Below are 27,068 nucleotides of genomic sequence, written 5' to 3'. Positions count from 1 at the left end.
TGCCTCCCTTCACCTAATGAGATTTTAAGACCGAATACATGATTAAACGGCTATTTTTTTTTTTTAAATGTACAATTATCACTGAAATGCATTAGACACGACGCTGAGTATTCTTGACTTTCATGCACTGTGACAGTTTATGTTCCCAACAGCAGACAGAAATGCTGTAGTGTGTCACAGCAGTGGTGGTAGGAGCCAGATATGAAAAATCATGGAAATGTATTTGTGTCGTCAATGCTTCATTAGCGTTTGGGCTTTATGGAAGATAAAAATATCTTTGCGCCTCTGGGAGGAGAGCGGATGAGGAGGGGAGGGGCTGGGTGTGTGTGTGCATGAATGTGTGTGGAGATGAAATGAGGATGCAAGAGAATTTTTTTTTTTTTTTTGCTGTGTGTGTGTTTCTGGTCCGTTTGTGCACGAGCGAGACTGCGAGGGCTTCGTCGGGTTTTGAGTAAAACTTCCAGGCAACAAAAGAGAAAAAAAAAAAAAGTGACAAAAGGTGCAAATCATGAGCTGACGTCAGCCTCTCCAGACATCCTGCTGTGAAGTCAAGTCAAAAATATCTCTCCTTCTCATCTCTGCCTCCTTCACTCCGACGCTCTACCTCGCTGCTCCTTCATCAAAACCACACTGCGGGCTTTTGTAAGCATGTATGCAGCAAGGCATGAAAACCAGTCAACTCTTGCTGGTGACCGCAACAACAACAAAAAAGCAACTGAAGCAACTTTTGTAGCTGAAACATCACTGAAGAACATTTTACATTCTGAATGACTGACACACATTTCTGACCTGCTGACAGTTGCAACAATTACAGATCTATTTGTTTTGCCATGTGGGAAAGTTACAGTACAGTAACAGGTTTAAACAGCTGATTCATCGAACACACAGACAGACAGGAGGGACAGGAGACACAGCTCAGGGAGAAAAACAAAAGACGTACAGTATATGTCTGTACATGCATCGATCTATGAATGATAATCACGCCATTTGGTGATTATTACTTGTTTTGGGCTTGAAGTTTTATTCCATTAAAGCGTGTGTTACCTCAACTTAATTATGTGACGAGTTCATAATAAATAAAAAGGCAAAACGTAAAGAGAAGCACAAAGTCACACTTAGTTCAACTGGATCGAGCCGTTCCAATAACCAATCACACGACGAGCACCATGCCACCAACACAAATGCTGCAGAGAAGCAATGTATGCACAGACTGTTATTGGATATCAACCCCAGAAGAAACACTATGAGGATGATTCTTTATAACAGCAGAAAGCTTCATAGCACACTGGGAATCAACAGCTGCCTGCTTGGAAGGAAATCAATACAAAAACTAAAAGAAGAAGAGGTTTGAAGAATGGTCAGCAATCATGTTAAATACTGTGCTACCATCTTATAAAACCTGTCTCACCAAATCACTGTATTTTTTATTTTCAGATAATGCATTTACATTTTTGAATCCTTTATTTAGTTTAAATAGTAGAGGCATTATCCTGTAAAGGAAAACTTGACATTTTAGTTTATCTCAAAATTTAAAAATCACCAAATTAAAAACAAACAAACATCGTTTTCAATGGACACTGGTGATTTGAAATTGTGTGGCTCAACTTACTTGTAGCTAAAGAGCTAAAAGCTGCACCAGAGTTTGTGTTTGAAACCCATGACCAAAAAAGTCTTTCATTGTGGAACTTAAATTACTCCCCTTTTTCGATGCAGGCCCCCCAAGAACCTCCGGTCTAAGGGACTAAATCTCTTCAAATCCTGATCCAACTATTCAGCTACATAATCTGGAACATGAATTTTGCTCTTAAATGTGCAGCTCTGCTTCTAAACTAAGTGAGAAAGCCAGACAGACAGGTGGCCAGGTAGTCAGGCGGGAAAATGAGCCAAAAACATTCAGACACGGTCAGCCTGCAGGGACACGCTGTCAGAGGTTCTGATTGGTTGTCCAATAATCAAGAAAATCTGGCTGCCTTCTTGTGATCAGCTGATGACGTGTCTGGCTGTGCGTGTGTTTGTGTGTGTGTGTGTGTGTGTGTGTGTGTGTGTGTACACGGGCATGAGCACAGAATTAAAAAAGACAAGCAGAGGAAAAAAAAGCCTGAGGCGGAGGAGGAAGAGGACGGGGTGAAAAGATGGATGAGGCGGTGTCGAGATGTTAAAGTCACGCAGCCTCCGGTGAGCGCCGACTTGTGTTTAAGACGCGTCTCCTGATGAGAAGATGAGAGCCAGATGGCAAAGCAGTCACTCTAATGGCACCTCATTTCCTGGAGGGTTTAAAGTGCACAGAATGAATTCATCATTTGAAGAAGACAGAGGTGAAGAAGAGCTAATATGTGGACAGGAAGCAGAGCAGGAACATTAATTTTCACCTCAAAAAACTGATGATGAGGTTTTTAAAACCTCCTTAAAGCCTAAATTTAACCACAGCAGACAAAGAAGCAGGAGCAGACAAGGTGAAGGAAACTACAGCAGGTACTCCACCACCAAGTCTATGATTTAAATACATCAAACATCACATATTAAAGTTCCCATACAGTGAGATTTCCATGTGTTCTTTGATTATAGATCAGCTCTAGGTTCTATATTAATACTGTGAAAGTATCAAAGCGCTCTGTCTACAGAGAAATGCACACAGCCTGTATTCAGGAACTGAGCCTTAAAACCAGCCGTCAGGACTTCCTGTAACTTTGTGATGTCACAACAAGACAGTCACCACTCTCAGCCATGCCCCAACCTCAGCCCACCTGGACCCACCGTCCAGCCTCGCAGGATTTGGTTTTTCTGACTGAAATCTGCTATATTTTTATTGGGTCACTCAGAAAAACAGTCATGGACCTGTTGTTGCTAGATCTGAGAGAGGAGATGTGAAACTACATGGAGACGGTTTGTTCACATCCCATCACAAAGTTGTCACCTCAGTTTGCTGATGGATTCTCTGTTATCACATTTATGCAGTAACAATATAATAAATAAAGCAAATAAGTTTCCAAATTGTGGAACTTTTCCTCAAATAAACGGATATAATACAATTAAAATGTGTTTTTCTGCCGTGATATTCTTCCAATCATCTATTAACTTCAATCTGAGGAGAAAACCACATGTAACACTTCAGGTGACGTCAGTCCAGACAGAAAAAAACCAACAAAAAAAACCCTGAAAATCACACAAACACACCTCTCATTTTCTCTTCTCACGTCCTCCAACACCTTTTCTTCTCTAAGCAACTCCCCCCTCCCTCCCCCTCCTCATCTTGTTCCTTCACCTCCTCCATTCACCCCCCCCCGAACATCTCCACCACCTCCATCCTCCCCTCTCATTCACTCCCTTCGTCACATTTCTCTTCTTCCCATCGCACTGCTCACGTAATCTCACACATCCTTTTTTTTCCTTTTTCTCCCCGTTTCTCTTACTGAGACTCTTCCAACATTTTCAACATGTTCTAGTGTGTTGATACCGATACTTGAATCCATCTGACGGACGACGTTAGATCCTGAGAATCAAAATAATATAAATGAAGCCATTACAAACCCTGTGTGTAAGAGTGCTACTGTTATTTTTGTCTAAATGTGAATGAAACTGAGACGTTTCCCACTGTCAGAGTCAAAGCTTTTGTGTCTTATGCTTCAGGTTAAAAAAACATTTAAATGGCACAAAAGTGTGAATTTTCTTAAATTGTAAAGGAACATTTCAACATTTGGAAATATGCTTTTTCACTGTCTTGCTGAGAGTTTGAATAGAAGATCAATACCACTCATGGCTGTGCAGTAGATATCAGGCAGGCAGTGGCAGTTTATATTATAGCAGAAAGAGTGAAAAACAGCAGAAGCAGATCTTCTGGATCGGTCCAAAGGTAAAAAAGAATAACATTTTGTGCTTGGTATGTACAAAACCAAAGTATAAAAATGAAATGTCGTTAAACAGGAGGTAAAGTGAACTGTTTGTTAGCCAGGAGCAGTAACGTCGCCTTTAAACTCTTCACTTTGTAAATGATGTGGCAGGTAATTTTAAAGTTTAAAGTTAAATTTGCTGAGAAAATAATAATAATAATAATAATAATAATAAAAAAAAGAAATCAGCAGTGGACATTTTGACTGTAGCACATGAAGAGGAGTGCTGCCTGGGCCATGACGTGGCTTTTCTACCTTGAAAACAACACCGACGCCTCCACCGCACGTCCAGCATGCACTCGCCTCTCTCTCCTCCTCGTTGTCCGTCTCTCAGCGATATGCAAACAAAAGGCAGTGAGACGAGCACAGAGGCCAAGAGACACACTTACGCAGACATGCAAAGCAATGCCGATAAAAGGCCCGCTCCGGCTTTGATGGTGCAGGGTTCGTTTCCCACTCACTTTGCACACAGCACCTTTGCATAAATAAAAAATCTTCAAGTAGCTGACTGAAAAAGAAAAGAAAAAAAAAAAAATCAGTTCGTGTTTGGCTCCTGCCTGATCCCAGATGGATCAATGGCTAAAATGGAAAAATGCTGCTGGAGCATTTGGGCAAGGCTGGAAAGAGAGAGAGAGAGAGAGAGAAAGAGAGAGAGGAAGAGAGAGAGAGTCGAGCTCATATGTTTATATATTGTGTCAATCAGCTGATGCATTGCTGAAAATTTTCTCTGCAACTCAGTTTTCTCCAGCTACCATCCGTCACTTCATCCCCTGCATATTGTCAAGCTGTGTAGGTGTATTTGTATGTTTTCAAAGCTGTGTCTGTATTTGACAGACACCTGCACAAAACCCACATTCGCACCTTTTCCAGGCTGTTATCAGCGTGTGAACATTGTGACTTTGACGGCACTCACAGCATTGTTGGCCAGCGGTATTTACGAGTGCGAGGCATATGCACGAGTGTTAGCCTGTGACTCCGGGTTTGTTCAACCTGCCTATCACTGCCTTTGTGGCAGCTGTTGTTTCGCCTGTCACGCCTGTCAGGTTGGAAAAAAAGCTGCACAGAGGGGATGAAGGTACGGACCCAAACACATGCACATGTTTACTATACTTAAAAGGAGCCCAGCACCTTAAACAATAGATTCTGGGGGAGTATCAGTTTAAGCTAATGCGTCAATCACACTACCATCTGTAGGCTTGAAATGTGGGTGTAAAATGTGTAGTTTCCTCATAAGTGGAGAGGAGCTTCAGCCGCTCAGTCCATTACAAAATATTCCAACCTCCTCTTTACTGTGCATCAACATGTTTGGAGTGTTGCAAACAGTCATCATTTCACCAAAACAAGTATTAATATAATGCTTCTATGAAGGGCGATTGTCTAACTCTGCAGAAAGAGGTGTGAGTAGGCTTTGAACAAGTCCTCCAAAATCTAAAGTACGTCATTTGCCCATGCGCTCAAATAAGTGTTCTCTCATCATCTGACACCGCTATCAACATGGCGACGTTGTTTTTCGGTGCTTTCCAAAAACATTGCAAATGACTGTTTGGTTAGGTGAAGGCACAACATTTGGATATGCCAACTATGCACCTATACTATAGGTAACATGGTATTTTTTTATTGCTCTAAGATTATCATACAGCTACTTTTTTAATCAAAATGTGTCAATTATTCATGTGTTTACTTATGTATTTTTTACTAGTAATGCCATTCTTTCATGTTATGGTCATTCTCATAATATTACAGGTTTTATTTTGCACCGTTGTTGATTGTCTACTTTAACGTGCCCTTTCAATTAGCCCCTGGTCACAAATAAAGTCTCTTGAATTTAATTAAAATAGCTACTTAGTTAAAGTTAGAGGACCTTCATCAACACTGTTACATTAATAAAAACTTGGGTACGGTCAAGCCCATGCTGACTTTAGGAAGTAAAAGAGGAAAGGAACATTGTTTGCGATGATTTGTTGACCCATCCATCCACCGCAACCTCCTTCCTTTGTGAACTTCCTCCTTGGCTCCTCTCGAGCCTCTCTTATGTTAATGACCAAAATAAAAAACGTCTGCAGACTACTTAGTGTTTGATATTTAAAATGTACATTCTGGGCGGAGCATCACTGTAACACTCAATCCTAATTCTGCCACCAAAAACGTCCTCACTTTGGAGGATTCTTATTCAGTCCTCACATATATAGAGATACAAGAACATAAACACAAATCCACACACGTGTTCACACTAATATACATAAACATGCACATACATCACTGTTTTGGTTCTTTTAATAAAACAGAATTTCTTTAAGTCGGAAAATGTCAAGTTCAGTTCAAAAGTCATTTAAAATAGCTACAAAGTCGTGCACAAACACGACGATACACACACACACGCGGACACACACAGTTACACAGCAGGCCCTGGTCCGGATGCCGGCATTCTCCACAGTGATAATGGGTCTGTATCCCACTGTAATGCACAGTTCACTGAGGCTGGCTCTGCTCCACATGGAGAGGCAGCGAGGAAAAGGAACAGGATGCCATAACCTCGCCACACACAGTGGACAAGAGCCACAGCTGCAGACAGACACACACACACACACACACACACACACACACACACACACAGGCCAGAGCACCCACGACTGCATCAACCCACATGAATGCTTCCATCTCCAGAAAAGCAGACACGCATGACATACAGTATCTACTGTACACGTTTACATTGAAACAGACGTGAGCATGCTCAGAAACACACTTGCAAACATGTGCGTACAGTCTTCATGCACGGCGGCCGCCACATTCACCATGAAAACACAACAAAACTGGCCTGAGCACACACCGACAACACACTTTTACACACACACCCTTACAAAAAGCACACTTCGTAAAGAGTGTCGGCTGTAATCACGCCGCTCCGCTGTCTGACAAGAGCAGAAAGTAAAGGTGGCGGCGGTGTTGGAAGCGGCAGAGGAGTGGGAGGAGGAGAAGCCACCTTTTGTTGCATTTTCAGTCTGTGTGCGACAAGAGACGCAGAGGAACCGAGATGTGTGAGAGGATTTGTCGCTGAAAAGTAATAATGTTATTCCACCCCGCTCTGACCTCTTTAGATGAGGAAGCCTCATTGTACAGTTCTGTACCAGAGCTTCTTCACTCCCTCAGAAACACAGTAGGTCCCACCAACACACACACACACACACATTATGTTTTTTTAAATCTGCAATTAGTCATTTTTTCTTCATCCAGCTGTTTCACCGCAAGAGTATTTTCAAAAGGAGCTTCTTCTCATTGCAGGCTAAAATGCGGTTGCAGCCACAGCTCTGATTCTTGAGATCAGTTTACTTTGTTTAAAAACTGCGACGAGTTTCCGATGCATCTTGAAAAAAAAAAAAAAAGAGAGGACACACATGAGGAGCACTGTTGTTGGACAACAAACCGTTGCTGTCCTGGGTGACCTGGACAAATAGCTCTGCATGTGCGCAGCATCTGGATGAATATTCAGCAGAGTTAGGGAAAACAGTCGCCCTGCAATCCTCCCTGAGGCCAGACGCAGCACGTGGTTGTCATCTTGTTAAAAATCTTAGAAACCAGAGAATGATTCATTACTTTCCGGCTTGTTTGTACATTTAATTAGGATTAATTATTTTGCTTTTTTTGGGTTTTTTTCGCTTATAAGTTGGCCAAGTAAAAGTATGAAAAGTAGATAGCCCAGTTAGATCTTATCTTGATACTTAGAAATGCTTTGGATCAAAAATCAAGACCCAGTCGTCTGATTTTTATGATGAGACAGATCGTATTGCGATCACACAGTAGTTGCATGGTAAAATATGTGTGGGTCCAAGTCTGTGTCACATCCATTTCCTGTCTACAGTTTGGCAACGTTGTCTGGGTTTAGTTTACTGGGTTTCTTTCTCCTCAAGAGAGTAATGGGACAAAATATGCAACACACACACACACACACACGGTTGATTTTAGCCAGTAAACATCTGGGAAAAAGGAAGAGGTAAAAGTGCCAATAAACCGCAGCAGAAAATGAATATGAACTAATGAATTGTGATTTTGAGATGAACTGATTTTAATGTTTTGTCTCGAAATCAATTAAACAATAAAAATCAAATCAACATTTTTACAGGAACCGTTCCTCAAAAGGCTGCTGGGAAATGTTTCAATTAAAAAAATTTAAAAAATGACATGGTGCCTCATGTGTAATCCGTTGCTGTGATTAACTTTTCTTGTTTTTGTATTTGAGCGTCTTCAGTGAAAAGGCGCTGCTGCACACGCAGACACGAGAGATCTTGGGTTTCGCGGTAACAATTCTGTGCCTCTTTGTTTGTCTCATTTTCTGCAGGAGTCCAGAATTACAGGCTGATGTTACCTGCATTCTCTCTTTTATCTGCTGTAATCTACTGCAACAACCTTCTTATCTAACAGGATATTACACTACTGCAGACAACACACTGTAGGAGTAAAGGTCTTACCGGTATCAAATACCAATATCAAACAGTATGTGCTGATGTTCTGAATCTTAAAATGTAAATAACTTGAATCTTTTGTGTTTTACATGGAATATTTTATCATGTCTGTCTTGCCTTCTTTGTGGTTTATCCTCCTACAGGTCTGAAATGAAGCGAGCTGATTGAATGATTCATGTGAACTGTGTTTTTGTTGAGCTGGAAACGTTTATGGAAAAAAAGCTTTTGGAGGCACACAAAGACATAGAATTATGAAATACCTTAAAGTTCACCGTTATAGCGCCTCTGGTTTGATTTCAAAAGCCCGGCAGCACAATTAAGAGCATAAATCAAAACCTCAGTGCAGGTTTCACAGGCCTCTGATCGGGGACCAATGCCTTTCATTTTCCTGATATATCTGTAATCACAATATTCTGTAATCTTTGCAATTTGGAGGTGAAAGTGTTGGTCACATATAATTTGCTGGATGACCGATATGAAAAGGAGTTACGTCTTTGAAGAGCCTAAAAATGTTTTTAAGGAATTAAAGATTACTCAAGATCTTGAACTGTCATCATTTTAGAAAATATAAAAAGGCAGTGAGTGGAGAGTACATCTATACCCTGATCCTTAATCTACAGTAGCTGCCAGTAGAAACACAAGAGCTGCTGCCGCCCTGAGTCTCAGGGAAAGGAAAAGGGGGGAGAGAGAGACAGAGAGAGAGAGAGAGAGAGAGAGAGAGAGAGAGAGAGGGAGGAAAGGTTGGGGAAAAAAAGAGGAAGGAGAGGAGAGAGAGGGGAGGAGGGAGAGGAGTAAGGACAGAAGGATGAGGGGAAGGAGGGGTGGGGTATAGAGTCTGAGTCATCATCAGTTACAGCCATCATCTGAGCCAGAGGGGGAGATGAGACAAGACACACACACACACACACACACACACACACACAAAGAGGAGAGGCAATCTTTAATGGCAGCTTCCCCTTTCTCTTTCACTAACGGGGACATGGAGTCAAATGGTCAGGGACTGTGGGGAATGGCCATCTATATTGGAGCCATTGACCCCTCTGAAACACACACACACACACACACACACACACACACACACACACACACACACACAATGCATTCCCTACCCACTTACCTCAATCTTAAGATACCTGAACCTTAAAAGAAACCAAGTGTTTAACCATCAAACAGCACTTTGATGTTTGATGTTGTGTCGACCTGCTGAAATGACCTCGTGTCCACACAACCATAGAAAGAGATGTACACACACACACACACACACACACACACACACACGCATAAATGGGCATTAGTCCTCAAACAGTCCATTACGGATTAAACAAGTTGTTCAGTCTCTGTTTCAGACTCCAGGCATGACTCAAAATTTCAGATTACTTTGCCTCGTCCCTGCCTCTCTCTCTCTCTCTCTCTCTCTCCTTCCTGTTACTCTCTCCATCTCTCTCTCATTGCTCAGCCTTCTATATTGTTCCATTAGTGGATTAAGCACGTCGGTACCAAGGAGGAAGATGGGTGCAATTCAGAGAAAATGAAACTCAGTCCATCACCCTGCATCTGGGCGACATGAGACATCTAACTGGCGTGCTGTACCTGCGAGCCTTCATCACCTCTTCACATTATGGCTCCATTATGGATTTCTAAATTACCACAACAGTGGATGAATTCACTGCAGGACTCCATGTGCAACTCCCATTATTTTGCCTCCACATTATTGAGGTAATAACTCACGGTTAAATGAGAGCTCCCGCTGGCAAAGCAGGACTTTGGGGATATTTATGGACATGTTACGTTTGCAACCTGTTGACTGACGAGAATGCAATGCCTAAGATTGCACCTCCTGTTGCTCAACAAGACTAAGAGGTCTACAAAGGGACAACAATGAGCTAAATGCTAACATCACCATGCTAACATACTAATGTTTTGCAGGTATAATGTTTACCATTTCCACCATCTCAGAACAGTTTTAGGCTGATCATTAGTTTTGCTCAGTCATAAACCAAAGAACTGGAAAAGTTTGCATTTGGGTTAGATGACGGCGCAATATGGTGAGCAACAAGAGGCACTAAAGGAAAAGTCATGTGATCACAGATGTCATGAGGATTCATCCTCAGGAAACCATGACTATCTATGCAAAGTTTTATGCAAACCAATCTAGTAGATGTTGAGATATTACACTGGATAGGAGAAACTCTGGCGTGCTGGTGGCGCTAGATGAAAAGCCAGGGACTCTCGAAAGTCACGACATTCATCCTCTGAGGACCACGAATGTGTTTGTTGACTGTAATGGCAGCGTTCTATACAGCGTTCACTGAGATACTGCATTGATCCTAACATGGCTAAATACCACATAACTTAGTTAATTTCTTTGATTCTTCTTGTGAAATAAAACATATTCAGATTATTATTTCTTCAATTCTTGAGAACATTTCCTTTTTCACATATGTGGTGTTTAGTAATGTTACACAAGGACCAATTACAAGGCTCCAGGAACAAACTCAGGGATATTGCTTTTTCACCATATCATTACCAAGACATGTGAACTGATTATGAAAGGTAGTAGCAGTGGTATATAATCATGAAAGATCGCCAATTAGCTCCTTGGTTACCGAACCACTTGCCTTAGCAACCAATAAAGCTTACAGCTCTGTCTTCTTATGGTAATTATCACTATGGCTGAAATGTCACTTTCATCACTAGAATTTCTTGGATTCAATTACTGCTTATGTAATACAACCATTAAAGACCCATTTGCTCTATTACACATCCTTGTTGTGCTCCTAATGTGAGACTATACACTGTGTGAGGTTTTTAAAAAAGAAGATGGCAGGGTAATTTATTGTTTCCCTCTAGTTTTCTCATTTTGCTGATGCTTTCATTCACATCGTCCCCACAACAACTTTCTGTCTGTGCTTTGCCTTTCCTCTTAATGCTTAAGTAAAATTGACTTTCCTGCTCCATAGTTCCCAACTCTGCCTAAAGCGGCGCCAAGAGAACAACAGTGCAGCGCTGTGATGACTAAGAGGGTTTTTGAAAGAACGGAGTGCACATACAGTGGAGTATGAGTCAGTCGGTCTACTCAAATATTGAACTGCATGATGCAGACTGCAGGAGCCTTTCACAACACGCAGCAACACATCGTCCGGAGGCAGCGCTGGAGGTCGACTGTAAGGTCACTACAGCTGTGAACAACACAGAGGCAATGTCAATTTCAGAGCCGTTTCTGTCTGGACACAGACTTTCTGACATTTTAAAATCTATTTTACGTAAAGCCGACTTACCAAGCTAATATCACCTAAGTGAGTCAGCTAAAAAGCTTACGTGTTATTTCAGCCAGACAAAATGTCATCATGGAATCTGCTAGCTTGTTGATGTGTAGTCACTTCAAGTTAACTTTCTTGATAGATTTAAGTTCCAGACTTTACCATCCCCTAGTGCTACAATCAAGCAAGACGCAGATTTCTCTACAAATATGCGACATCAAAATGTTCTGACGGATGGTAAAGTTGCAAAGACATTTTTCTTTATCTATTGGGTAAGACAAAGGTAGTACCCGTGATGTTAAAATCAATATAATTTATATATAATCAGACTTTTACTGATAAAATAAACGACTAACTGTTACTATTAATAATAATCCTTTACTGATATTTTTCCTCTTCTGGTCTTGATAAGCCTATTGCAATAGAAACCTACACATTAAAACATTTCCAGTCGACTTTCAAGACGGCACGAGACAAGTGTCATCCCTTAAGGTTTAGGTGAACTAATGAAAATAGTACATACATCTAATTTGTCCAGGTGCTGACACCAAAATTTATATAATGGCCTAATTCAATTTGCAGATTGTTTGATGCTCATTGTCTGACTTTTTAAACCCAAACCATGTCCTTAAAATGGAAGTCGCACTGTTTTTATTTACCAAAACCTCCCCCTCTTCGTTGTGTGCAGAACTTTCGACCATCTCTTTGTTTGCAAACAAAGCAGCATGGACTCTCGCGCAGTGCATGGCAGCCAACTCCAAAAGAAAGAGGCAGGCAGGCTAAAGCAGATTTTAAGACAAGTTCAACATTGATTGTGCAAAATGTAATTTAACTGCAAAGAAAGAAACATATGTGGGACCAGACTGAAATCAAACAAGGGCAGATGCGGCTTATGGGCTGCGCGTTGCCCACCTTCTACAAAAACTCTGTGAAAAGATATTACATAAAAGCTTCTATCTGAGCCTTTGTGTGATGGTACAATGCATTAGTGCAAGCTGCAATACCTCGAGCACTAGGTGGGTACACAGGGTTACATAAACAACATACACCGAGCAAGTTTGACGCCAGCATCGCATTTTATCAGTTTGAGTCGGAGTAGAGGTACATGTGTGTCTGTGTGTGTGTGTGTGTGTGTGTGTGTGTATTTTGTGATTTTTTTCATCTCGGTGGCAAAGAGGTTAACCTGATTCCCGAGGCTTTTTCAACCACACATGCAGAACATGAACATGCACACGATCCTGAACACACACAAACACTGGAGAAGAGGACGGAGGTAACAACATGGAGGCAGGCAAAGACACATCCTGGGCTTTAACTGATGGGTTCAGGAAGGAAGCTTCCTTTTGGAGACAGATGTCATGGATGGATGGTTAAGAGACATCTGTATGGAGGAAAAACGAACAAGCAAAAACAAGGAAGTGCTAGAAAAACAGGGTTTAAAAGTAAATTCATGGCTGCAAAAGGTATTTCAGCAGCTTGTGATTCTTGTTCAAATGATTTTTCATGAAATACATAAAGACACAATTTGGTCTTACCGACATTTGGCTTAAAAAAAAAAGAAAAGTGTCCGAATCACCTCAACAACAGAGTGGCTCATCAAGGCACTCATGGCTCATCAGAGCAACTGTTATAGACCCGTACTTTCCACCCACGCCACAAGCTTCTTCATCACACACACACACACACACACAAAGATCCATCATCATCCAAGAAACGCAAACACACCAGACCCCCCAACGGGCACTGCCAGCTTCTCCACTGCGCCACAGGCTGACTCCTCGTCTGTCGCATGACAAGAACAAAAAGGGGCCAAAAAGTTACACTCACACACACACACACACACACACACACACACACACACACACACACACACACACACACACACTTAGGATTTTTGCAATTATTTTATTTTATTGTTTTGAGTTTGGAGATCTTGATGTTGTGGTATCTCTAATGATGAAATGACAACAGTTCAGGAAATCTGGTAAGCAGCTTGTGAGGCTGTGAAGGACAAGGACAGCTCTGAATTTTTATAATAGTTTTTTTTTAATAATAGTGTTTTTAATACTGACATTTTTGGGAAATACTTTTATTCAATTCCTTGCCAAGAGCGACTTGAGAATATTGATTACACCCACATGTCTGTACTGTAAATATGAAGCTACAGCCAGGACGTGGTTAGCCTAGCTTAGCCAAAAAAAGCTTGCATTCCTTTGTCCAAAATGACTAAAATTCAGCTTGAAAGCTAATTAAGCAAAATCTTATTGTTAAATCTGTACAAAATATCAATAAATATGAATAAATTGAATTGAACTGAAAAATTTAAGTGTAAAAATGACAAGTTGTGGTGTTAATGGGTGGGTTTATGTGCCAGACTATTTAAGCTAAGCTAACAGACTTCTGGCTGTAGCTTCACATTTACCGACAGACATGAGCGATATCAATCCTTTCATGTAGCTATCGACACATCTAAAGATCAGTATTTGATGCTTTACAAAACAACTCAGAGCCAGGCTAACTATTTACATCTGCCACCACTCTTTATGCTAAGCTAAGCTAACTGTCTCCTGCATTTATAGCGTCATATTTAAACAGACAGATTTGAGAGTAGTATCGATGTTATCGGCTGACTCTCAGTGAGAAAGCGAGCTATGCCTTTAAGTGCTTGTAGAAAAATGCTAAATCAGTGTTGGTTGCTAAACAGCAATTTTCACAGCCAGAGAAACTGAATTCACACAAACACAAATTTCCACTAATGTACACACTGACAGACGCGGGTGAAAAACAGCTGGATGCTGGGACTTTTTTCACAGTCAATTTGATGATTAAAACTGATGTGTGAGAGAGAGAGAGAGAGAGAGAGACAGGCAGATAGAATGAGAGTCAACACTTTGAGGTGACCTTTGACAGAATATCCTGTAACACCTGAAAGACACACACACACACACACACACACACACACACACACACTACAGGACTGTATTCACCTCTCTCCCCTCCTGCTTCAAATCGAATCAACTCTTATCAAATCTAATCAGACCAACTGAGGCGTTTCATTTGGAGTTGAGCAGCAGAGTAGATTATGCACATGGACAAAGGGGAATGGCTTGAATCAAAGTGTGTATACGTGTGTGTATGTGCGTGTCAAACTGTACGCACATACATGTGTCTGTGTATGTGTGTGCTTCAGCCCATCTGCACTGTTGCCGTTTGTGTGGCTCTGCCCGTCTGTGTAGGCTTAGGTGGGCTGCACGCGTGTGTGTGTGTGTGTGTGTAAATCATTTCATCCATTATTCTGGCCACTGTGAAACACAGACAGACTGGGCTTATGAAACACTTCCACAGCTGTGTTAAGGCAGGCAACACCCTGTGCTTCTCCCTCTACCCATAAAAAAATCCACAAAAAAAAAAAAAAAAAATCACTCCAGGTTTTTCACATCCTCGCCGATACGTTCGCTGCTCCACCCCAGAAAGAGAAAATTTGAAAACTCTGCAGCGTGCAGTATTTGCATGGATGCAATTACACCACAAAAAGCAGTGCAGATTATACAGACAAGCGGTGTCAAGGCATTAAAAAGTAGCTTTTTGCTGGTGTAGGCGTCACTTGTAGCACAGCAACCGAACAGCCACGCAACCAAGCAGTTGCTGCAGGGATTAAATTTGTAAATTTGCTTTTTTTTTTGTGTGTGTGTGTGTGTGTGTGTGTGTGTGTGTGTGTGTGTGTATGTGTGTGTGTGTGTGTCCATGTGGCTGCAGCCTGAGAGGGAAAGGCTTAACCTCTGTGGCATTGGGGAATTTAGAATAAAATCAATGCACATGCCTCAGATATACAAACACTGTATCAAGGTAAATCTCTCCTTCAGGTCAAAAGCCTGATAAACTGTGACTAGCTCCTCATTTCCTCTTGCAACCACCCTATACATGTTTTTTATGCTGATTTTCCAAGTAAACATCAACATAATCACATTGCCAAATACATTAACCTGCAAATGAAATAGCACATATTCGTATACTGCAGGATAGTGGGTGGATATGCAGAACAAAACACACCTAACAGAATAATCTGTTATGTATCTAGAAGATAAGAAATCTGGGTGGAGGAAATCTGATTATAAGCAGTGATGTAACTGGAAATGAGGACTTCCCCTTTAAGGTGTCACAACTCCATTTTGCCCAAGAGCAGAACATCCAGTGTTTTGTTATGGACATTTTTAAACACAGTGGAGGTGGAAAACTTGGCTCTGGGTGCTGGTTTCTCTCTAAGGCCCAGGCCTACTCAGGCCCAGCCGCTTCCTGTGACCCCGGTGACTGAGATAGAAACTAAGGTTTCCTGTGCCGTTCCACCTGATACACTGTTGTGAGTGTTAGGACTGAACCTGAATCAGAGAAGTTTTCCAAGCCCTCTGCACTGCGTCACACAGGAGTTTGGTCATTTTGACACTAACACCCAGTTTGTAAAGGCTACCATCCTCTTATGCTGCATTGCTTTGTGCACAATGACACAGCAAATAACCCAAAAATATCATCGTAGCGTTAAGATTTCCCTCCAGTGGAATAAAAGGGCAAAGATCAACGCCTGAAAAACACACCTTGACCAGAAGTATTCACAACTACAACTAAGTATTATGACAGAAAGCATGTAATTTTACCCTCTAGCTGCATTTATCTGACTAGATATCTGCACACCTTCAGATGTCTTCCCTTTTCCCCTTCTTTAAACCTACACCAACTCATTTTTGGACACTTGGAGCTCGTGGAAAAAGCTGTACAACACTAGCATTATCCCCTTCCAAAGTTAATATTTTAAACTCATTAGCAAATTATTAACACATCCAGCATGCATGTAGCAACATTAGCATTTAGAGTCTCGTTTCTGGCCACATGATGAACATGGAGTCCAATAATTTTTCTCTTTTCAGCTCTGTTTCAGGCTTCACCAACTCTTGAGGGAAATATCAGGCTATTCAGCTGCTGAACGCTCCACTATGTTCATCAGCTAGTCCCTGACTTTGGCTGTCTGCCGTTTTATGCTGGGAAAGAAGTGGTTTCGTGGGTTTTTAGAGCTTTTTTTGCTGGAAAAAAAAAGCAGCTCCCTGCTATGTCTGGAAACAGATGAAAGTTGTGAGATTTGACTAAAACAGTAAAGCTGCGAGCCAGAAAAGCAAAAACAATGGCCTGAAAGATGCTATGAAGAAGGAATTTCTTGATACAACTGCAACATTTTAATTACCTGCAATGACGCAATATGTGCTTTCTTAAAGATAATTTCTCTTTATTATTACACCATAGTGGCTTTTACCCTTCCTAGGCTCAACATAACCTCACGTTCTTTGGCTCGCTGCATGTCTGGAACTTGTGTTTATTTACTGTAAGAAACACTTCCTTGTTGAGTTAGAATCTGGCATCTGCCCAAGCACTTTAATCTGTAAATGGATACCTTGAACAGACCTCAGAAAAGTGGGCGGCAGCGGCGGACAATGTGCGCAAGCAGCCGTACAACAGATTACAGGCGGTGATGTAACACGGCGTAACGACACTGACCCCTCTGTAACTCATAGCTTCCGGAGAGCCCGGCGCACACATGGTGAAAGTAAACAAATGCGCAGCGTGGGGGAAGAGATGGGGAAACAAAAGGCAGGGATCGTCTGACAGTGACATATCTGCTTCCTCTGTGCACCAGGAGGCAGGTCAGAGGATCCACCGCTGCAGGAAGTGATGGCGAGGCTGCTCTGCTGAATTACTTTGGTTTGTTTTTCATGATATCCGAGTCCATACGTGAAGACCACACATGTTTGTGTTGGTTTTCAGCGTGACATGATCGAAATTACCCGGTGTCGACCAGTTAGTGTTGACCTGTGTAGTTCACAACTGAAGGTTAGCCTGGGTTTTAGTGATCATATAAAAGGCTTTTCCACTTTTCTGGACTGACAGAACATTTTAGCACTTCAAAAACAAAAACTGCATAGGGAGAGCTACATCTGGTTATTTGGTTCCAACTGGACTGGGTAATTAAAATCCAAGGCTCCATTCACACAAAAGATACAAAAGGTTTGAAAAGCTTTCAGTCCACCTCACTGACAGTTGTTTGAAGCTTCATAATTTCGAAGGCCAATGCCAAATGCATTTAGGCATTCAGAGTGGTTTTGACATATACACAATTTTTTCAACAAGCTAATGGTAAAAACTCAAAATTGTTTTCCATGCTTTAGATTTCTTTGTTTTTTTTAACATAATATTGGCATTTAACTCAAAAGTTCATAAAGGCTGAGCATGAAGTGCTTTAAAAGAAAATGACATACACTGTCAGCCTCAAAAAACAGCCAAATGTTAATTTATATAGGGCTGAGCAACTTATTATATTAATGTGGATTAATTCAAATGTAGCCGTCGCAAAATAATTTGTACGTTTTTAGATAACGCTCTAGTGATGGCACTGTCGATTCTTCAGTTGGTTCACCACTTTAGTCCAGACGGAAATATCTCAACAACTCTTGGCTGCGTTGTTATGAAACTTCATAGAGACATTGATGGTCCCAAGAGTCCGAATCCCACCGACTTTGGTAAACCCCTGATTCTTCGTCAAGCACCAACAGGAGGTCAACATTGTTTGCTTTCAATGAAATACCTTGACAACTGCCATGGAAGTCAGAGGTTCATTACGTTCCAGTCTTGCCTCATTATGGGATAAACATTTAAAATCGTGAATCATCCCTAAGCTTGTAGCCGTTTACTGGCCACTTACTTTTAGCAAGATGAAGTCGGACAGCTAAGCACTACATTCTGTTATTCGTCAATCCAAATCTGTGCTGTTTCAAACCAAGTGACACCAAAAGGGAAATGGATCAGATGTTGAGTGAGTCTACTTTCGTCTGAACAAGGTTTCAGTTCCTCATTTCCTGCGGTTGAAGAAGTTACCAAGTTACCATGCACCGGATTTTCATTTCGGGTAAACTGGAATGAATTTATAAGCCTCAGTTTGCGGTAAAGAGATGGCACTAAAAATAACATTTTGGTTGTTAGGCAGAAGGCTGTAGCTACAATTAGCTTGTTATGGTTATGGTGAGATGATTAAGTCTGTTATATTCTATTCTCTTCTATTGTCTGTTGTCTGGCATGTGTGGCAGGAAGCAGCCTGCTGAGGAGGGAGTCGTGAAAGTTGACTCTGAAGTGTCAAGTCCATTAAAATAAACTGGCATTTCTCTTCTGTTTTGATGATTTCAAGTACCACCAGTTTAACACTGATCCTCCCGGAAGCTGTGTTTGACTCAGCGCCTGCAAACAGTCAACCACAAACATTCCCCTGGCGACGACGGGTGGTGTGTGTGCGTGTGTGTGTGTGTGTAAATGTATGGGGGGGGGGGGGAGACAACCGACACCATCGATACGCACAGGAGGAAGTGAACCCGACAGAGGAAGCACATTTCTGCTGCGTAGCCCTGTTGTGTTTTCTCTCTGTCCAAGAAGACAGATCAATATGTATCACAGAGGAGAGGAGACCGGCTCCCAAAAAGCTGAGTCAAGGCACACACACACATACTCTCACACACGCACACACACACACACACACACACACACACACACACACACACACACTAACGTTTGCACTTCTAAACTTGTGAGGACCCTATCCCTCAACATTCACACCTATATGCCTCTTTTGCCCTGATTTATCCTTATCCTCAAATCTTGACCCTGAAACAGATATTTTAATGTCAAAACGTTCCTCACTTTCCAAAAATGTCCTCCCAAAGTACACGCACATGAACACACACGGGTTCAGTGCATGGTTTACGGGGACGCTTTACTCTTGATAGCACTTTATCAAAGACTCTAAACTTGACCAGAATTGTACAAGGTCTTCCATTACTGATTCAATAAGATAAAGCTCTTCCCTGCTCTGCTATGCTGGGATTGTTTAACAGCTTGTAAAAAAAAAAAAAAAAGGAAAACTGCACAGTGCAGAGGGAAGACATGACTGGAATGCAACCTCACAGGAAGTGGACTGACAGCCGTCATGCTGCACACACTCAAGCGTGTGTGTCCAGTATGTGGATAAATTTGTGTAACACAGGGTCACGATGCAAGAGAACGACACTGACTAAAAGCCTCCAGTTAGAGCTGGAAATGGATCAACAGAGGATTAATCAGCATCTTCCATGATAAATGTTCAATTGTTCATTTTCTAAGCAGAAATCCTGAAACATTCTCGCTGCTTCTTTTGTCTTGTGAGGAAAATAAGTAGGATCATGTAACACTGGAAATATATATATATATATATATATTTTTTTTTAAATATTTTCTGACATTTTATTGACCGAATGAGAAAATAACCAGCAGAACAACTGGTAATGAAAATCACAGTCCGATTTAAAGTAAGACTAAGAGACAGATTTAACAAAGTTCTGCACTGCTATATAAAGCATGTAAAAATAATCCCACTCTCAATGGCTTTCACACATTATATTTACCACTGCTGTTTATTTAATTCATTGTGAGGATATGGATTCCTAAGGATTTACACTTACTTTTTTAAAGCTATTAAACAGAAAGTCTTCCCTTTACAAACAGACTTTCTTGGGTCATTGTGTCTTTTATACTTTGTGTTTTATGTGCAGCATTATGAGCTGTGCTATTGTGCTATATAAAAAACATACCTTGCCTTACCTTGAACAAATTCTACAATGGAGTTTGAGCAAAAACATTGTAGGCCTAAAAGATAGACAATAACAATATAAAAAGGAATAATTTTGTGACACTTTCAAAGGATCTAAAATTAGATAAAAGTGGGACGTCAGTGTAAGAGAGGAGTTCCTCTCTCACCACCACCCCTCATACACAGACAAAGTGCTGGCCAGCCAGACACATCCATTCATAAAAGACCCACCCTTTCCCCATCCGTTCATGCACACTCATACACACACTCGCGCTCTCACACACACACACACACACACAGCCATCCGGGACGGCCGGACGAGCCATCCGGGCCAGTCACAGGTGGTCACCAGTGCTTTATTACTGCCTTTATCCCCTGACTGAATTTTGTGAGAGTTTAAAGGCAGAAAGTTCCAGGTAATCTGGTCCAAAAGAACCTCAGTGATCTTTAAGAATACAACCATGACCTAATAAAAAAACATCATAAAACCCAGGAAACAATCTCCTGCAGGCTTATATCATACAACACAGTAGGAGTGCATACAACGCAACCACTAAATCAAGTCTCTACAGCAGTATTATGGGAATCATTGGCTGGGAAGTAATGAGAAGGACATTGGATACAAGAATGCCCAGGGCAACACTAAACCCAATCCAATTAGTATAATCAATGGTGTGTTAAATGCCCTCTTGAGAATGGGAAATTCACCAACTTGCCACTTCACTCTCAAGTTCACGACTGAGTTGTGTCAAGTCAAGGAAGCACTGCACATTTCACATGGCTTGTTACTTGACAGCACGTTTTACAGAAACAAAAATAACCACGGAAGGTGGCTAGATTGATTGAAATTTGAAGCTATATGGAGGAAGACATTTTTCTCCCCATGTCCCAAATGTGAAAAAGATTAATTTCATCCAGATAATATGTTTTACGCTCTTAAAAGCTGTGTGAAATTGTGTCCCCCGTAAGGAAATTGAACACCCCATTTCTTCAACTTTTTCCCTCTGTGTGAAATTGACCTATTTGATGCCAAAACAAGCCGGAAAACTAAATTTTACAGGCGCGCTGTGAAGTAGGCGAAAGTCTCACACAGCCGTGACGGTGACGGTATGCGAGGGCTGAAATGATCCATATCCATGAATGGATACACGGACCAGTTAATGAGCTACACCCCGGGGGAGGGGGGGCTGTGTTAAAGAAATGCCCCCCCACCCCCCACCCCCCCACCCCCCACCCCAGCAGCATGTGAGAAAAGATAGTTAGGAGATGTAGGTTACTCACCCCGGGCGCAGCAAAATGAGTCAGCTACAGACAGGGAAGAGAGATGCGGGAGTCTGCGGGACGATAATCTCCTCTGGATCTCGCAGTGGGGGGGAAACAAAAAAAGCAGCTCTTGTGTTGGAGTTTTATTTCGGCCTGAGAGAGGACAGACGCGCTGCAGGAAGAAAAAAAAAAAAAGAAAGAAAAGTCCACTCCGCGTCAGTCTCGGTGAGGTTCGGTTCACTTTTGCGGTTTCAAGTCGTTTACTGGTGGATCTGAGTCTGTTTCATGAGACGCGCAGGGACCGTGAAGGGAACACAGGTGAGAGGATGAAGTGTCAGTGAGTGCTGGGGGATAATGAAACAGAAATGTCGTGATTCCTCTCTCTCTCTCTCTCTGTGTGTGTGTGTGTGTGTCTGCCTCGCTGTCCTCTGCTGCCGCCGCCGCTGCTGCTGCTGCTGCTGCTGCTGCTCTGTAACCGGCTGCTGAAACGTGGAAACGCCTTTTCCTCCCTCCCTCTCTCGCTCTCTCTCGCTCTCTCTCTCTCTCTCTCTCTCTCTCTCTCTCTCTCTCTCTCTCTCTCTCTCTCTCTCTCGGTCACGGTTAAGCACGCTGTCTGATTCGTCCAGAGATCTTCTATTGAAAACAACGGCTCACTCTCTCAATAAAACATTCCACAAATGAATGAACAGGAGAATGAATGTCAAGGGGGGAAAAAAAATCGCCTTTTTTTCATTTACTGGATCTTTAATTCACACAGGAAAATGAACACAATAGAATATAGCATCAAAAAAGACACTATCCACTGCGCCCCAGTTCCACACTACATATAAACTGCATGTGCAAGGTTGGTGTGCCACAGACAGTCAAACATCACCAACAGCTAACTGTTTTTTATTGAAATTATTTCAGCTTTTAATCAACATTACACTAAAAAAATCAAGCAATTTATAATATGCACAACTTTCTCAAGTATCTTCATTTAGTAACGTTCCAGTGTGACCGCAACGCATATTCAAAACCTGCTGAAAGACAGTATGAAATTTTGACTCTTGTAGGCAGAGGTGCACAGTGCCATAAGCTCTATATATTCTGCATGGAGTGAAAGTTTTAAATTAATGAACATTTTTATCTGTCATTTGGCAACAACAAAATGTTTTTACCCATGATGCTTTTAGCAGCTATAAAAAGAGTTTAACTGACGTAAACCTATGTTTTATCTTTCCTAATTTCTTTGCTTTGTCTTTGCTTTTATACACTACAGTCAGGGCTGAGTATGTTAGAACCTATCCCAGCATGCATTGGAAGAACAGGTTCCCAGTGCATCTCAGTGGGGGAAACCCATTTGCATTCATGCACAGTCCACATGAGATGCATGTGTTTGGAGAAATGTCAGAAATGTTGACCTAACACATTGTTTCTAGGGTTGCTGACATTTTTCTTTTCCTTTGGTTTGTTCTATGTTGATTGAAATTTGGTTGTCAGAAAAAAAAAAAAAGAGCAGAGTGAGACCTCCGTCTGTTCTCCACCTCTGATTCTGCTGGTTCTCAGACACTGGAGCACACACTCTCACACACTTGCACATACACATTTTTCAAAGCTGATGTCACCATGCTATCCGGTCTGCAAATCCCTCCTCCTGTTTCTTTTTCTCCATCACAACACGATCCAAAACACCCCCACCCCCTACACCCCCTCCACCCTCCAACCCCAACTCCATTCTTTTAAAAGTGACAGTGAGCCAACAGGAGCTGGGCCGCTGGGTGTTGATCCCTCAAATGAAGTTAAATCATCCATCACTTTCTCTGCTCTGGCCTCCTGGAAGAAAAGTTGCCCTGTAGTACATTTTAAAATGGATGCAAGTGGGAGAAAATACTCATTCACAACCACAGTTCGAGACCTTTCGTACGACTGTTGGTGATTTCTAAGCGGTACAGTAGAACACATGCAGCCTGCAGTCAAAAAATTGCCTCAAAGATGATCAAAATGTGAGAATAAGAGCAGTGTGCACGTTATATGACCAAAACACCCAAAAACACCCAAAATATTGATTCCAACTTCATGAGATTTTGTCTAGGAAACCTCATTTGAGAAATATTTTTACTGTCAGTTATGATTATGTTGCAAAGTGCACACCCATCTGCCTCCTGACCACCGCACCAGTAAACCACAATAATTAAATGTGATGAATGAATGTGGATAATTTTTTGAGTAAGGATTTCCTACTACAACTCCCAGAATGCCTCCTCACAATGTCCAGAGAAGATTCCTTAAGGTGTTCAGAGAGTTATAGCAGTAACAGCAGAAAAAGAAACGTGACGGTTGCGAGATTGATGACAACTCAACAAGTCTTGCGGCTGCATTGCATTCTGGTTAACTGAGGCTATACTGTCAGTCCAGTATGTGGTGGAGTTCTACCTGTAATGCAACATTTATGTTTGAGTTGAGCGTGGATATCTGTTTCAAGCTAGGTCAGACATAAAGACTGAGACATATGACCTACAAGGACACAACTGAGGACTGTGATACTGTTTTCGTTTGCCTGAAATGACATCGCACCAAATCACGAACATCACCAAGAACAGTAGGCCGTGTAAGACATTTCGGGTAGATTCTCTTCGCTTTGAAAGACCTATTTCTTCTTTCACTTTTGATGCAGAATTCTTGAGAAACGCTCACGTGTGGGTGCGAGCTGCACAGCTGCTGTAGCTCTTGTGAAGTGTAACTTAAACCTTTCATGGACATTCTCAGGTGTTGAGGGTTGAAGGCGCCACAACCACACAGGAAGCCGGTGAAAGAAACAGTTCTGCTTGCACCAAAGGCTGATGACTTCTAATGGTTTCACATACCTCAGGTGTGTGTGTGTGTGTAGATGTGTGTGTTTTCCCCTAGACTGAACAACTCTGTCACTAAGGCTAGAAGATCTGAACAGATAAATGAATGTAATCTTTTAGTAGAAGATGACTCAGTGGAAGTTTAACCCTGATAACTTCCCTTTTTCATTTTGCAGTACTGCATGTTTTTAAAATGACTCACTCTCAGCCCTGTTTTGTGGTCTGTAAATGTCCCAAATTCTTGCCTGCGCATCTCATGACCTTCCGTCTTTATAACCACGCTTCTTCCCTCATCAGAAACACAGTTGTGACTTTCCTATAACTCATGATGAGGCGGATCTTCACATCTCTGGACTTGAATTGGACTTTTGTTGTAAGGTCTTTGACCCTGAGGCGAAGATGAGGTCCTCTTTTCAACACAAATACACAGGCAGGAACACATGTGTGCACAAGGGCACACACCCCCTACTGTAGGCCTGTACACACTCTCTTAAGAAAGTCTCCAACTGTTTTTCTTAACCTGTTCAGGGCCGAATTATGTTCCAAAAAAATTAGTAACTGCGGATTTGTAATCTAAATCCACTTATATATCATTAGCAATCAAAAAATTGATTGAAATACTTTATTATTTTTTCTGTCCAATCCAATGGATTGAGATTTTGAACATGAGAAACCATCTAATAGCAGAAATGACAATAATTAGTCTTAGATTTTTTTATTTTACTTATATATCAGTGAATAAAGTGATGCTTTTAAACACATTGCATTTATATTTTGTATAGTTTTAACAAAATTATTGATGAATAAACGAGGGGCAGTAGGTAAAGATGTATGTTCAAAGCCCCCTGAGTTGCATATTCTGTGTACATAATCAATAGGATGCATTTTAAGATGATTGTATCATTAGAAAATCTAACAAGAGCAGCTAGAATAAAGCAGAGCAATATATCTATCTATACATTCAGATCCCGACCAGTCCAATGGACGGAGTGAAAGCAGTAAATCTTTTATATGATATTTTGACATGTATAAGTGATATAACATCTCATGTTTACTCTAACCACAGTTTAAACACACATTTTGTACTTTAACGACATAATTACTAGATTAAAATCATTTGTAATTTTTCAGGACAATGACCAACTAAGTGTTGTAGGGTTTTATCGGTATGTCTGAGCAGGTCCATGTAAAATTTTAACTTAAATAACTGCACTTCAAAACCAATGTTAGAGTCTGTGCTTGAGTTTTTTGAGGTTTTTGTAACACTTAAAAAAAATTAAAAAATTCAGATATTTAATAGAAGCTAGAATTTTAGCAACGGTAGCCATTATTGCGATTGTTGCTGAACACAGTGGACATAAAGTTCACTGCAGCCGTTAAAACAAGGTCTCCATACGGTCTGAATTCCCTCTACCTGTGAGCAGCTGAATGAAATGGAGTCCTCTCACCAGATGGTTTCACTAAAACAATTGGCATATTGTTGTATATGTATGCAAATAAGCGCAGTCATTTGCATTGGAGCAACAGAAAATGCTCTGTGGATTTAGTGACACAGATACACAACCGTCCACATTTGCTTACAAAACTGGATGCAAAACATTCTTTTTCCTTCTTCACGGCTTTAGTGTGATCGATGTCTTCCACCTCAGAGTGTTTAGAGTCAGCTATCGATTGATAAAAAATAAATTTGTTTGTGCCGAGAGTTGGAATAAACTAAAACCAAACACATCAGTAGCTGCCAAAAGAAACAAAAGGAGGTAAACAACAAGCTGTTTTACTCACACTTCACATGACGGATATTCAAATAGCCCTCAGTGGGAGATGCATGAGTCAGTTGATGATCTTTGCCAAAAGTTGATTAGCGTGCTGGGCTTTATGGAAATGCTCTCAACATGACAGACAGACGACAGCGCCACCAACTTGGTCTTGGTCACTGAGAACAATACATGAACACAGTTAGTGTGTTAAATTATGAATGTCTCTGAAAGTTATGAAAATATTTTCCGTCGTTCTGATTCTGCAACAGGTTGCAGAGTTAGTGAGTTATTGTAATGTATGTAAAGGTATATATCACTGCTAACATCAGTGCATTTGTTCAGGCTTGCTATACTAAAAGCTTTCACAAAGTGGGAAAAGGGCCCCTTAAAGTGCCACTGCGGAAGAGAAAACACTGCCACGGCACGGAGCATTAATCCATTACCCAGTCTATGAGAATTTCAGGACCGGCTCCGTTCCCAAAGGACCGGATAAAAATCTCTTACTGCCCATTTGTGCGCTGAAACCCCTTAAACCTGCAGTGATGGTGGGTTAGTCAGCAAAAACTCATGCTGTGCTGTTCGTCTTTCTTCAAACCCATGGAGAAGTCTTTTAAACTCAAACTTCAAAATCCACAAATTTCCAAAGATAACACATTTTCCCATGTTGGATTTTAGGGAAACGTGTATACAATGAATATTGTCATTTGATTGACATTAAAGACAGACATTAAATCATGACGTCTTGAGTTTTGATATTTCACTGAGTATATGCTTGCCATATATTGGGGCCTAAAACTGACAAAATGCTGACAATAACTTATGAGACAAGTCACAATATACAGTAGCTGAACACATGAATAAATATAAACACATATAAAGCTTTATCCTTGTTCTTTAACAATCAAATACAAATGTTTTTGTTTTCACCAATCAGTCAGTCAGTTTTTTTGCAGGAGGTTA

General features: G+C 41.2%; 1 protein-coding gene across 1 annotated transcript in view; it reads right to left on the bottom strand.

The window, feature by feature from the left end:
* pea15 (proliferation and apoptosis adaptor protein 15) overlaps window positions 1-21,983 on the bottom strand; it is a 45,336-nt gene extending 23,353 nt beyond the window's left edge. Inside the window, exon 1 of the mRNA XM_023415381.2 lies at window positions 21,539-21,983. The gene's annotated coding sequence lies outside the window, so the exon portion shown is untranslated. The remainder of the gene's footprint in view (window positions 1-21,538) is intronic.
* Between the last annotated feature and the right edge of the window lie 5,085 nt (window positions 21,984-27,068).

Source organism: Seriola lalandi, unplaced genomic scaffold, assembly GCF_002814215.2.
Source record: "Seriola lalandi dorsalis isolate HSWRI2012SDOR001 ecotype SW California unplaced genomic scaffold, Sedor1 jcf7180002054549, whole genome shotgun sequence".
Taxonomy (NCBI): Eukaryota; Metazoa; Chordata; class Actinopteri; order Carangiformes; family Carangidae; genus Seriola; species Seriola lalandi.
The sequence above is the reverse complement of the archived record's forward strand: the minus strand, read 5'-3'. Positions and strand labels throughout refer to the sequence as shown.